At 46.7% G+C, this 14,990-nt stretch overlaps 1 protein-coding gene across 2 annotated transcripts in view; it reads left to right on the top strand.

Annotated features, from left to right (window-relative positions):
* ELOVL5 (ELOVL fatty acid elongase 5) overlaps positions 1-14,990 on the top strand; it is an 82,427-nt gene that overhangs the window by 6,528 nt on the left and 60,909 nt on the right. The window contains exon 1 of one of the 2 annotated variants that reach the window (XM_004696352.2): positions 9,563-9,581. The exons of the other annotated variant lie outside the window; for it this stretch is intronic. The gene's annotated coding sequence lies outside the window, so the exon portion shown is untranslated. Of the gene's footprint in view, positions 1-9,562; positions 9,582-14,990 lie in introns of those variants that run through there. 2 annotated transcript variants of the gene reach the window in all.

The raw sequence follows: 14,990 nt of genomic DNA on the forward strand, positions 1-14,990 counted from the left end.
GCACACATTTTCGTTGAAGCATTGTTTGTAATAAAATATTGGAAGAGTCAGTCGGGTGAAGGTACTTTAGAATACTCTGCAACTGTCAAAACGGAAAGGGCTCTTGTGAGGATGCTGCGTCCAGCTGCCTTGTTGTTAGGTGCCATGGAGTCAGCTCCTGCGCATAGCGACGCCGTGCGCAACAGAAGGAAACACTGCAAGATCCTGGACTCTCCTCACCATTGCTCCTGTGCCGGAGCTCATTGATGCAGCCACGGCGTCTGTCTATCTTCTTAAAGACCTTCATCTTTTCCGCCACTTTACCAGACATGATGCGCTTCTCTGGGGACTGGCATCTCCTAATAACATGTCCAGCGTATATAAGATGACGTCTCACCATCCTCACCTGTGAGGAGCACTCTGGCCTGACTGCTTCCACCAACAGAACAGTTTGTCCTTTCCACAGTCCATGGTTCTGTGGTTATTCCCTATTCTCCAGCCGGAGAAGAGTAGCTGCCTGGCAGGAGCTCTGGTGGTGTGTTGGTTACCTGTTGGGCTGCTCAGCTGTTTGAAACCGCCAACCGCCCTTCAGTAGAAGGGGCTTTCTACTTCCATAAAGGGTTACAGTGTTGGACACTTGTAAGAGCAGTTCTACCCTGTCCTGTAGGGCACTATAAATTGGCATCGGCTTGACAGTGAGTTTGTGTTTTTTTGAGTGCCTCATAATGGGTACTCCAAGTTCATCTTGGCCTTAAAACAAACCATGAGGTGGTACCTAATTTTTATTCCACCTTTACAGATGAATACATTATGGTACAGGCAGATGAAGCCACTTGTCCAAGACTCCACAGTTGGTAGGTAGCCGAGCCAGGAGTCACACCTGCAGGCTGGCTGCAGTCCTCCCAGCTGCCAGCTCTGCTGTGGGACTGTTAGACCGCATAGTAAGTAATCTTTGCTTTTGCTGGGGCTTCAGGCACAGACCCAGAGGCAACAGTTGAGTGCCATAATCATTACATTCTGGAAGTTCACAGAATGGCCAACGGGACAGTCACTCAACAAAGATTTAAACAAAGGAAAGGGATCAGTCCTTTGAAAGGGTGATGTTTTGTTACTTCCCTGAGTATTTTTTAGATACAGTTGCTCTCTGACGTAGACATACTCCCTGCTTGAGTTAACCATGTGGTCCTCCGATGTTTCTTGTTAGGTCTTTTTGCCAGTAATATGTTGTATATACTGTGTTGCAGTGTGTCATTTGCTGGTATTATTCACAGATGTTCAAAGCTTGGATTTATAAAGACCCTGGTAAGAAAAAGCAGCAATAGTGAAAACATAAAGGGAGAAGGTCTTTGACTGATTTTGGAACCAACCCGTGATGGAGTTTTCTGAATAGAATTCTATTCTAAATTGGGGACCACTTGTATTCTGAACTTGTATTCTGAACTTGTACGGCATCAAGCCAGTTCCCTCTCAGAGTAAGCCTCTATCTCAGGGTAAAATTCCCCCACAGGGCCACATCCCCAGGTCTTTTCTCTCATGAAATAGCTCGTGGGTTTGAACACTGGCTTTTCAATTAGCAGCCACCCTCTGTAACCACTGCATGATCATGGCTTATTATGAACTCGTCTTCTGGTTTGGGGGTCATCAGAAGCATGAATCTAGAAGGACTCTATAGTAATCAGTGTCAGAAATCACTGTGCAAAAGACCATTTGCTCATTGACTGATTTTGTATGCCTGGCAAGGGTGTCCAGCATCAGTTTCTTTACCTGGCCCCAGCCCACATAGGTTTGGTTTGCAGAGTACAGGCCTACCTCAGAGACACTACGGGTTCAGCTCCATGCCACTGCAACAACATGAATAATCACAATAGAGTCATACACATGTTTTGGTTTCCCAGTGCAAAGAAATGTGAACTTTATACCGTAGTCAATGTTAGCCGCACTTATGCTATCCAGTAAGCTGCGGGCTGCTAACCAACAAGGTCAGTGGTTCAAACCCACCAGTCACTCCTCAGGAGAAAGATGAGGCTATCTGCCACAATAAAGATTTACACACTTGACAGCTCTGTGTAGGGTTACCAGGAGTCAAACTCAAATATGTGCAGTTGTTAGGGGCCGTCAAGTTGGTTCTGACTCACAGTGACCCTGTGTACAGCAGAACGAAACACCGCCTGGGCCTGCACCATCCTCCCAGATCTTCTTATGTCTGAGCCCAGTGTGGCAGCCACTGCGTCACCCCATCTCATGGAGGGCCTTCCTCATTTTCACTGCCCCTCCACTCTACCAAGCATGATGTCCTTCTCCTGGGACGAGTCTCTCCTGACAACACGTCCAAAGTCTGAGAAGTCTTGGCATCCTTTACCGTGCTGGCTCTCTTTCTCTCCCCCCCCCCCCCCAAGTCTATTATACTTTCAGTATTCTTTACCAGCATTGTAGTTGAAATGCATCCATTTTTCTTTGGGCTTTCTTATTCAATGTCCAAGTTTCACAGGCAGTTGAGGTCATGGAAAATACCATAGCTTGGGTCAGGCCAACCTTAATCTTCAACAAAACCTTGGCTTTTCAACACTTTCAAGAGTCTTGTGCGGCAGACTTGCCCAGTGCAGTGAATCATTTGATCTCTTGACTGCTGCTTCCATGCGCATTGATTGTACATCCAAGCAAGACAGAATCCTCAACAACGTCACTCTTTTCTTGATGTATCACAATGTTCTCTGTTGGTCCAGCTGTGAGGATTTTGGTTTTCATTACACCGAGGTATAATCCACACTGACGGCCGCGATTCTCGATCTTCATCAGCAAGTGCTTCACGTCCTCACTTGGAACAAGGAAGGCCGTGTCCATCTGCGCATTGCAGCTTGTTAATAAGCCTTTCTCCAAACCTGACCGAGTCTCCTTCTCATAGAATCCAGCTTCTCTGATTGTGTGCTCAGCATCCAGATTACATGAGTGTGGTGAGAGGATACAACCTGCCATTCCTTTTCTGATTTAAAGCCACACAGTATCCCCTTTCTGTTCACACATCTGCCTCTTGATCCATGGCCACGTTCCACATGAGTACAATGAAGTGTTCTGGAATCCCCATTCTTAAGGGTATCCCTCGCTTGTTAGGATCCACGGTGTTGACTGTGCAGGAGCAGCGTGACCGAGTTTGAAGTACTGTGAGAATGACCAAAATGGGACATGAGACCTGAAGTGAGCACTTGCTGTTGCAAAAGTGACACCAGTCCACTTACTCCACGCGGAGTTGCCCCATGTCTTTTGTTAAACTTTGTTTTAAAATGTATCATATGCTAAGTGCATTAAAATGAGGAGTGCCTGTTTATGAGACCTGAGAGAAGCCGGCTGGGAGGGAAAGGGGTCTGGATCCCTGAAGGAGAATCTGGCTTTAGAATCTAGTTAAGGGATCCAATTTCCTTTGGGTTTCTGTATAGGTCCAGAGCACATCTGCTAGGTCATTCCCAAAACTCCCTGTGGGGGAATGCTCTGCTGCCCATGGTCTTTGGGCTGTAGACTGATTTGTTGCCCACCACTTGCAGCTCTCTTGGGATTTTTTAACCCTTCTTAATCTTAGTTTTTGTCTGGGTGGGACAACTGGATCTGGTACCATGGCTAGAAATACCATCATTCCTAAGAGAAAAGCTCTTTAGAGGAAAACTTAATGACATGAAATCTGACCAGGTGTCCAAACAGCTGCTGTTTTAGACACACTAGAAGAGATGAAGGAAATGACTGTCACTAGATGGCGTTTAAACCCTGGTGGTATAATGGCTAAAGAAAACTACTGGCTGCTGTAACGGGAAGGTTGGCAGTGCGAACCCCGAGGAAGACCAGGCAATCTGCCCCTGTAAAGATGGCAGCATAGAAAAACCAGGGGCAATTCTGCCCATTCACATGGGATTTCTAGGAGTGGGAATTGAGTAGGTAATGCCCATACCAAGATGCCACATTGTAACAGGCTATTTACTTTCTTAACTACTTTGTACCATTGCTTCCAGCCCTGGTGGCTTAGTGGATTACACATCGGGCTGCTAACCACTAGGCCAACAGTTCAAACCTACCAGGCACACTGCAGGAGATAGGTGATACTTGCTGCCCCCATGAAGGTTCACAGCCTCTGAAACCCAAAGGGACAGGCCTGCTCTGCCCTATAGGGTGGTCTCTATGAGCAGGAATGGACCCAGTGGCCATGAGTTTTTCCCCCTCCTCACGCATTCCCACAGCTGAACAAGTGTTTTGAAATGTGGGTTGTTAGGTGGAGTTTTGAAAAGAGCAAGTATGTTTCAATATCCTATTCCTTATTTACATTATGTAGGTTTGAGTTAAAACTTCCTAAGATCATTTTCTCTTGATGTGGGTGGGGGTGCATAACTGTATTTTTACATTCGATTTCACTGTCATTTCAACTGAGGCCATATCACTACCTCTCAATCTTTTGAGCAAATGAGTTGAAAGAACATGGTAATTTATTTTGAATATTCACATAATCACATCAGTTAAAAGACTGCAATCAGATAAGCATTATAAGTAGCTGCCCACAGCTGAAAATGTTGATTAAAAGCCTCTTGAGAGTTTGTCTCCTAGCTATTTGCTTTTGGAGTCCAGTAATTTAGTTGTTGAGGATCTGATTGAAGTAAATGACTGGCTTCCCCAGCCTTCCAGGGAACAGTTGGCGTTGGTATGTACAGTTATTTTGACACCCATTATCTACCTTGACGATTGAGTATCTTCTCTACAAAAATGCTTCACCCACGGAGGATGTGGTTCTGTGAGGCCAGAGCCTTTCCAGAGAGCCCCATAATGAAGGTTTCTCAGGATCTCCATGTGCCTAGGAGAATGCACGACAAACACCGTATTCTCTTCCAGAGCAGCTGCTTCATATTTATTTACTCTCCAAATAGCATTGGGGTTTGGCACAGACTCAGTGACCCCAGGGGGAGCTGGCTTCAGATTGCAGTGCCCAGTGTGGTAGATGCTTGTCAGTGAGCTCTGGTACCGAGAACATTAGTCCAGCGGGAGTCCCATCAGTTCCATCATAATTCTTAAGAGAAACGGGGCTGGGATATCCTAAAGGACATAGATCCAAGGTACTGTTGGAATCTACTTGACCACAAGTTCAACGACCTAGCGACCTACTCACCCATCGATCCGTCCAGCTGTAGTTACTCCTTGAACGCCAGAATCCTAACTTCCTTACCAGTTAGGTTCACCTGGATGTCTCAGAGACCGCCATTGAGCAATCTTCCCAAGCCATCCAGCCGAGAACAAGGCTTGGGTCCTTGGCCCTCTGATGCCCCTGGCCTTCTGGGCTGCCCACTTACTGGACAACAGTAGGTGCCTCCGGGTTCCTTTCTGGCTCTCCCTCTGTGTTTCTGACGTCTACTCTGTTGCCAGAGCAGCCTCTGAAGTTAATAGGATCGTCTCATACCAGCATAAGGACTTTCTTTTCCTCCCTCTGTAAGTAAGCCCCTCTTTGATTCAGCTCCATGCCCTGCCACTTGCCTGCCTGTACCTTTTCACTAGGATGGATCCCACCAGCGGCTAATAATTCCGCTAGTGTTCCGCTTGGGTCCCATCTCCGCACCATACATGCAGTATCTGCTTGTTTCCTCAGCGGTTACCCCACCCAAAACCAACAGAACAAATGCAGTAACAAACCAAAGTAATGACAGAACATGCCCCGTTCTTCCTAAGTCAACCCTTCACATCGTAGAACCTCGGATCCCTTTTGCGGAATCCATCTCCAACTCCTCGCCCGCTCTACTGGGTTAGTGCCTACGCTCTCTGAGCGCCCTGTCATCATTCTTAAAATGAGCTGCACACGAGCTTTCCTGGTCTTTATTCGTAAGAATCAGGCGAGGCAGCACTTGTGTGGTGCTTTGCACAGGCCCTGGCATGTGGCAAGCTTAGCTTTGTATCCTTAGTGCCTGCACACTGGCTGGCAGATAGTAGGTGTTTAGTAATTATTTGCAAGAATGTCTCTCTAAATACATGACTTTTTCGAATATAACGTGGGCTAACGGCGGTCTGAAGCTCGTACAGGAATTCAACCATCCAACACCTTGATTTTAACCCATCCAGGCCCCCTTTTGACTGCTGAGGCACAAGGCTGTGAGATAATCTGTGTTTTAAGCCACTGCGTTTGTACTAATTTGCCAAAGCAGCCATTGAAAACGGATACGGGTACCCCTCTTTTCAAAAGTTCACTCTCCACCGCGTGCGTTGACGAGCCATCTCCATTCATACCTGTTTTTGCGAATGGAAAGAAATCCAAAGAGCGTTGCCGCTTTCTGGAGAAAGTTGAAAGGCAAAACCAGAGAGCACTGACGAGGCAGTGAGCATGGAGAGCAGGGGGGGGGGAGGGGGGGGCTCCTGCCCCCTGAGGGCCGCGCTTGGCACAAGCCAGGGAGCGCTGAGCTGCCTGTGACCGCCATCTGAGACAGCCAGACCCACCGCCAGGGAGTCGGTCCCAGCTCCTCGCATCCGAGGCTGTACAGCTTACAGGAGACAGCCTCCTCTTCCCCCTCTGGGGGCTTTGGAGCCCCAGACTTGAATTAGCAGTCCGGGGCTTAAGTGGCAGTGCCACCAGGGCTCCTTGGTGATCCCTGTATGTTCGTGTCATGTGGTGTGATTGATGGTTGTTTGGGAGGTCCAGGAATACTCAGCTTTTCAGGTATATGTCACTGGTAATTGTGTCTTCAATTTGTGCCATTGTACCTTACAGAAGGCTCCATAGGAATGCTCTCTTTGGGGGAGTGCGATGTTGTTTGCGTTGGTCAGTCGTTGCTTGCCAAGTGGATGAGAGCTGTGCCTTCAAGAGAGTGGGAGGGAGTTCTGGAGACCAGAGGCCCGTAGAAGAGAGTTCTGGGTAAGAGGTGGCAAGGATGTGAAGCTGGGTGGGCCTGTGGTACGAGAGCGGTGGGAGAGGGGTGGTGGGAGGCCAAGATGGCAGAGCCATCAAAGAGACCTGGCCTCCGGTGGAGGGGTCGGGGTCAGGCATGCTGACTGCTGAGAAAGAAGGGCTGTGGGCTAGTAGCAGAAAGAAGGGACTCAGAGGGAAGATGATGAGATCCGTTTTGGCTTTTTGAGTTTGAGGTCAAGTTGCCCCACACGTAGGTGAAAAGTGATCAGATGGAAACCGGTCCAGGAGGTTGAGATGGGGAGATAATGGATTGGGTCTCCTTGGCCGTGATTGGTGATATCTTTCCTTTAGTTTTATCCAGTGACGAGAGACAGTTATCCTTTTAAAGGAATTAAGATTAGAAAACGTTTCTAATGGTTAAACGTTGTTTGCTTTCCTTTTAATTCTCCATGCCCTGACTTTAAAAAACAAAAATACGTTAATGCTAAATAAGGCCTTGTTGGGTGCTCTCCAGTAGATCCGCAGGGACCCGGTCCGACAGAGCAGAACTGCCTGGCAGGGTTTGTCGCCCGGCAGAAGGGGCTGCACGTTGGACTGCTCCTTGCAGGGGCAAGAGGCGGCTTTCTGCTCCCAGACAGAGCCACAGGCTCGGAGCCCACGCGGGCAGGTCTGCCCTGGAGCACAGGGCCGCCATGAGTCAGGTTGGTGTTTGGGGTGGGGCTCTTCCAGGCTGTGGTCTGTTCTCCCTCAGAACCACAAACCCCACCTGTGGGTGAGCAGCTGAGTACTTAACCTCCGTGCCACCAGAGCACCTTAAGCAAATCATTAGTAAAGACAAACTATGTAAAACTAGCCGTCTATGGTCCAACCGTGGCACATTTTACCCATGCTGTGAGTCGTCTTCTCAGAAGTCTCTCTGACCCGGTTAATCTCTTCACCCAGCAGCCACCCCAGGTGGCATGCTGCACCCACCCCCACCCCCACCCCAGTGGACCTTACCCGCCATCAGGTCTCCTCTGCTGAGTTGGAGAGGGGGTGCTGCTCACAAACTGAGTGACTTGTGCTAGGAAAAGGGACATGGATGTTACACGCCCGTTTTCACACTGTCTTTGGAAAGAGCAGTTGGCCATTATTGAGGGCCGGTCTGCATTCTAAATGTGTATGACTTCAGAATTTTTGTGTGCTTACCGTGGTTTTAGGGTTGGAATTTACTGCCCATTTTCTGAGAAGTAAGAGGATTTCAGAGTCACTAGAATGTGTTGATGTTAGACTTTTCCCTTTAGTATCCCATTGCCTCTCTCATCTCTGTACTCCGGGTCTCTCGTGTCTCCTTGATCACTCTTCCACCGGACGTATTTGCAACATGTAATTTGTTCTTACAAACAAAAATAATTTTCCAATGGAGATTGCACGGAACATAATTCAAACTGTTTATCTCCTCTAGAGACATAAGGCACGACTAATCATGGAATGACATCCATCAACCACACATGAAAACCACTTTAATTAGTTTGAGCTTACACTTCATTCTTTAGAGAAGGAAATGAGATGGGAAAAAAGACCTCATACATTGTAAGTTGATGAACTGTTAAACATTCTGTTCCCCTTCTGGCATGGATTGGGTGTATCCCCCTAAAATATGTGTTGTAAATCTTAACCTCTGACACGTGGGGTTATCATTCCATTTGAGAATGGCATTTCTCTGTAGTGTGTCATGAGGCAGACGGATGAGGTATCGTATAGACTCGTGTATAAGCCGAGTTTTTCAACACATTTTAAATGCAGTTTTTGTGGTAAAATTAGGTGCCCCAGCTGATATTCGGGTCGGCTTAAACTCGAGTATATGCGGTATGTCACTTTCCTTTGAGATATAGAAAGAGAAGATAGAAAAAAGGTAGGAGACAGGTGGCATGCCACAGGAAGGTCACCAGGGAGCCAAGGGATAGAAATGGAATTGTTAAGGACGTGCCTCGAGCTGACTGAGAAATCCTGGCCCCAGTGCCAGAGCACTAGCTTCCTAAACTGTGAGAAGATAAATTTGTGTTTGTTACAGCCACCACGTATTTTTATTATAGCCACACGTGATAATTAACATATATTTCCTTTATTGTTTTGATTAATATAGGTTAATGTTTGCTAAATAGTGGATTATCATTGACATTAATTCATATTCATATAAAACATCCCTCAAGACATCCGAAAACAAAAACCGAGTGCTGCATGAATGAATCTTAATAAGAGGGGGGAGGAAAAAGTGTTCGTCCTGTTCTTTGGTGCCCATTAGTAACAGATGTTTCAACTGTACTCTAAAGCAGTGGTTCTCCACCTTCCTAATGCCGTGGCCCCTTCAGACAGTTCCTTATGTTGTGGTGACCTCCCCAACCATAAAATTATTGTCGTGGCTACTTCATCACTGTCATTTTACTACTGTTATGAATCGGGCGACCCCTGGGAGAGGGTTGATCGACACCCCCCTCCCCCAAAAGGATCCCGACCTACAGGCTGAGAACCGCCGTTCTAAAGGAACCTTGGCATCGTGGGTCATATTGGGCTGCTAACCAGTCTCTTGAAATGAAGTCGGGTCGGGTGGTGCCCCGCCCCAGGAGACTATCTCCTTGGCATACAGAGTATTTATCTAATGCTTTTCTAAACTGAGAAAGCAAATAAAGGGAGAGAGCATTTTGCAGCAAGAATCCTGCACACTGCACTCTGCCCTGTGACGGTGACCTCACGGCGCTGCAGGGTAAGTGGGGGTGCGTAAGGGGCCTTCGTCCGAGGCACAGTGAAGCCTCGAGCAGGAGGGGTTCTCGCTTAGAAACTGTTCTCTCAAAGGAATTCTCTTGCAGGTGGTGCCAGGCGTGCTTGGAGATGAGAAGTGGCGCTTCCAACGTCTCATTTGGGGAATGTCATGTATTTTGTTTCTTCTTGATTCATGTTCATGCTCTCCTGTTTCTCCCGGACTCTGCTTTCCTGCTAGTAATCATGTTCCTGTACAGTGGGAGGACCGGGCCTAAGACTGGGGCTCTAGCTAGAGAACTGGGAGCAAAGTGCTCGGCGGGGATGGGTGCAGATAGCAACGGCCCTCGGCTACAGCATGCTGGGGAACATGCCTCAGATCCAGGCCATATGGCAGTCTGGCTGAGGGGGCCATACTGATTTGTCTGGGGAAACTAGAATGCTTACTGTGAGTCAAAGAAGCTAATACCTATGATAATCCAATCAGTTAATCAATCTATCTATCCATCAGTTATTCTCTCACTGCACTTGAGCATTTGTGTGGGCGTTGAAAATTGAATACACTCTGTTTGTAGTCCCACCTAAAGCGATTTAGCCACAAGAAATGTGATCCTCTTGTTCCTTCTGATTTGAAATTCTTAGGTTTTGGTGAAGGAGAGTTGCCATAAAAGTTAGCCTCATTTGGAAGGGAAATTAGTATCATGCTTTGGCTATAAAGAGACATTCAGAGTTCTTGTCAAGCCCGTGTGGTTAGTTATATGACTATCAGCTCACCCCTGTTTGGTTGTGGTGATGTTCTCGTTGCCATACATTTTGATGAGTTAGTCCTGAATTGAATTGTGTCCCTTGAAGGACACCTTAGTAGTCCTGACCCCTTACCTGTGGCTGTGAGGCCAGGGCAGTCTAAGTAGGGCTTTGGAGATCTAGAAAGAGTAGATCCAGTACCAAATTGAGCAAGGTACTAATTGGAGATTTCCCCAAGAGGTTCAGAAAGAGAAGCTGAGAGACACAAAGGCCTTTCCCTAGAGAGGACTGATGGCTTTCCATAGAGCTGCCCTTGCACCAGGTCAGGAGATCTTTGACGAAGCGCCACAGGAGTCCTGATGCTGCAGTGGTGATGGGTTGGGCTGCTAACATCAAGGTCAGCAGTTCAAAACCAAGCCCCATGGGTTAGGCTGGGTTGGCTAGAGCAACAAATCCATAGATACTTATCTGCATAAGAGAGAGCTTTAAATCTAGAATTAATTCAATATTGGGAAAACACCCCAGCCCAGTTCAATGAACTCCGTAAGTCCAATACTAGTCCATAAGTGCCTCGTCAGTCTCACACAGTCACAGGCACTGAAGCCAAATTTGGGAGTATCACAAAAGCCTGTGGGTGCAAAGTCACGTGGATCTAGAGTCTGTTGGTGGTAACACCACAGGGCAGCTCTTGATGTGGCCAGCGAGCTGGAAAAGTGGAGGTTCCCTGGGTCCTCCTTAGGGGAATGCCGTGCCCACGAGGAGACTGACCATTTGAATACTATTCCTACACTTTTGTCTGCCAAGTTGACATGAAATGATGTAACTACCACACTCCATAGAGAGTGACATTCAGAGACGCTCCCAGGGGCATTTCCACTCTGCCTTATGGGGTCGTCAAGACTTGGTGGCAGTGAATTTGGTTTTGGTTTGCTGACGAATTTCTGTCAAACTCATCTAGCTGTGGTGTTTCGGCCACCGCAGACTAGATAACCAGTAAGTGCTCACCTCACAGACCACCTCTAATTCTATTTATACATTAGTCATGATTGTTACCAGTTTGCAAAATGGCAGCATTTTAGCATGTTTGTATTTGCATATTCAGTTTTTAGAATGAAAATCCAAAGCAGAGATGTCTTCGTGATGTTTATAACTTCAGATTCTGTGAAACCTGAGTAGCAATATGCATTTGGGATCTGAGCTAGTCTGTTTTCATCTGCGTAGATCTTCCCTGAAATACCTGTTGCATGGTCCAGTGTAAGTATGGGAGTCACTAGCCACCTGTGGTGAGGGAGCATGGGAAATGTGGCTAGTGTGAGGGCAAAATCAATTCTTTAGTTTTCTGTTTATTTAAATGAAATGTAAATAGCCATATGTGACTAGTGTCTGTTTCACGGGACAGTAAATTCCAATTCCAAGAACAACCGGTTGCTCTTCATTGTATACCTTGTTTCTATCTCATTTTGTACTTCAATTTTTTCCCCTAGTCTTTCTACTCATTTTCAGAAGAGTGTTTTTGGTTTTATCTTTCAGTTTTAGATGAGTTGTGACAGGTGTCATCGAACTGAAGGCATGGTGGAACGTGAAAAAGGCGGTTGGTAGCGGCTGGGCCTTTTGTTTTCCGTTGACTTTTTGAGATCTTGCGATGCTTCTAGATGAGATGGAAGAGGGTGGTGGGATTGAGAGAGGGATTTTCAGGCTGGGGAGACCAGTAGAAGGGTTGGTAGGATTCCAGGGAGAGGGGAAATTGGAAAGCAGTAATTTTTTAAAGAGTTAGAAAAGGTTCTAGAGGAGAGGTAGAAAAACCTTCCTTGGGAATACAGAGGAATTTTAAAATTTTATAAAATTTGAATTTTCTTATTTTTTATCTTTAAAAATCATTTTATTAGGGGCTCTTACAGCTCTTATCACAATCCATCCATCCATCCACTGTGTCGAGCACAGTTGTACATATGTGGCCATCATCATTTTCAAAACATCATCTTTCCACTTGAGCCCTTGGTATCAGCTCATCCTCTCCCCGCCCTCCCTCATGAATCCCCGACAATGTATAAATTATTATTTTTTTCATGTCTTATACCGACGGCTGTCTCCCTTCACCCATTTTCCTGTTGGTAGTCCCCCGGGGAGGGTTATATGCCAAGAATTTTCTTATTTTTTAAGCTCATTTTTTAATCAAGGTAAAATTCATGTAACAAATTTAATCCTTTTCAATTAATATTGACATTTAGTACATTCAAAATGTTGTGCAAGTGTCACCTCTGTCTAGTACTAAACCATTTTTATCACCCCCACATTTTCTACCTCCCCCACTGCCCCTGGCACACTGCCAGGGCCTCCTGTGTGTCAGTGCCCCTCTTCTGGATACTTCCTCATCGTGGAATCAAGTAGCACGAGACCTTTGTGTCTGCCGTCGTCACTTCACACAAAGCTGTAGACCCTATAAAGAGTGACACTTTTAGGAGAGGGAATTTTTGGATTCACATCAATAGCTAGAATCTCCCCACTACGGTAGTTCAGCCAGTTGAATTTACCGGGAATGAATGATCTGCCGAGGTGGGTGCTAGGGCTAAGAGTTTATTTGTGGAATGATTGGCTGTGAGGTCTAGCCTGAACAGGGACCTGCACCCAGGGCCACCAGAGCTGGAACAGAGGGCGATCAAAGTCTGGACTTGGGCACGATGATCTCCGAGAGCATGTTGACTGCTAGTGTGGGCATGAGGTAGAGGAGTGGACAGAATTTGATTTTAAGAGGGGAATGGCCTATGTCAAAATTGGGTACATTTGGGGTTCAATGTTTGATATGAGGACATGAACTCATGAGAGTGGTGTGGTTTCTTCTGGTCATAGATCAGGGCCACTCACATCCAGTATTGTGAAATTGAACAGATTGAATCTACAAAATACAGATATACCAGGACAGTAGCCAGGAAAGGAAACATTAGGGGTTGAGGCCCTGGAATGGGGTCTCTCAGGAGGCGGATGCTGGAGGAGGTGGGGTTATCACTCGGCCTGTAGATTGTAACGGAATCCGTTGACCATCATCTTTGAACAGGGCACCATTATTGCCAACTCTGCTGTTTGAGAGAGCTGATTGCTACGCAACTTGCATGCAGCTCTTGTTTCATAGGGAGAATATGTTTCTAGCAAGGCACTGACCTGTAATTTTCCCCAGTGTCATTCTGGTACATCTACATTTTACAAATTCGGGTTTGTTCCTGTTTTGCTTTATTGGCTATGACTGAACCAACCAGGAAGAATCTGCAAAACATTCTTTGTAACTGCTGCTACAGTGAATGGGCATACAGAACAAGACGAGGAGGCGAGGTGGAAATCTCTATAGAATCTGGCCCTACTGGCTGGTGAATCCATGCCTCTGTGCCCTCCTCCCATGCCAGGGTGGTAGAAAGCAGACCTTGAGTTTGCCAGAAAGCTGAGCCAGCCATTCTTGTTGGCTGACTGGGGCAAGGATGCCAGCATTTGGTGCCCACATCAGGGTTACAGGGTCCAGCTTTCTCCTGTGCTCCCTCATGGGAGCGTGAAGGTCAGCGGACTCACTGACTTCCAAGGTCTTCCTCACTTTGCTTCCCGCTGCGAAGCCCAGCACACCGTTCCTTCCACCGTCTGTAATGGCCGTTCCCGAACGCCTGGGCCAGGGGGACCAGACAGGAACAGTGCCCGTTGTAGAGAGTCACCACATGCCACGTACGTTCACTTCTCACCCATCCACATGGTTAGCTTCTTGTTAAAATTTTCATTAAATACTTTTACTGGGGGCTCTTACATCTCTTACACAATTCATACTTCCATCCATTGTGTCAAGCACATTTGTTGTCATCCTCATTTTAAAAGCATTTTCTTCCTACTTGAGCCCTTGCTATCAGCTCATTTTCTCCTTCCCCTACCCTCCCGCCCTCATGACCCTTGATAAATTATAGATTATTATTTTCATATCTTACATCATCCTCTTCACCCTTCACCCACTTTTCTGTTGTTCGTCCCTCTGGGAGGTGGTTATAATGTCGATCCTTGTGATTGATTCCTCCATCCTCCCTCCACTTTCCCCTTATCCTCCTGGTATCTCTATTCTCATTTTTGGCCCTGAGGGCTTTGTCTATCCTGGATTCCCTGTCTTTTGGGCTCTTATCTGTGGCAGTGTGCATGTTCTGGTCTACTCCTATTTGTAAGGTAGAATTGAGGTCATGATAGTTGGGGGAAGGAAGCACCAAAGAACTAGAGGAAAGTTGTGTGTTTCATCAGTGCTATACTGCACCCTGACTGGAGCATCTCTTCCTTGTGACCCCACTGTGAGGGAATGTCCAATTGTCTACAGATAGGCTTTAGGTCTCCACTCTGAGGGCTGCTCCCCCCCACCCACTATTTACATTTACATTGGGTATGATTTTGTTTTGGGTCTTAGATGCCTGATATCTGATCCCATCAACACCTCATTACACAGGTGTTGTACACAGGCTGGTATACTTCTTCCATGTGAGCTTTGTTGCTTTTCAGCTAGATGGCTGCTTGTTTATCTTCAAGCCTTTAAGACCCCAGACACTATCTTTTGATAGCCAGGCACCGTCAGGTTTAACCACATTTGCTTATGCACCTATTTTGTCTTCAGCGATCGTGTTGGGAAGAGGAGCATCACAGAATGCCGGATTATTAGAACAAA

The sequence above is a fragment of the Echinops telfairi genome, unplaced genomic scaffold, assembly GCF_000313985.2.
Source record: "Echinops telfairi isolate 266 unplaced genomic scaffold, ASM31398v2 ScPeMD7_3533;HRSCAF=4204_1, whole genome shotgun sequence".
NCBI lineage: Eukaryota > Metazoa > Chordata > Mammalia > Afrosoricida > Tenrecidae > Echinops > Echinops telfairi.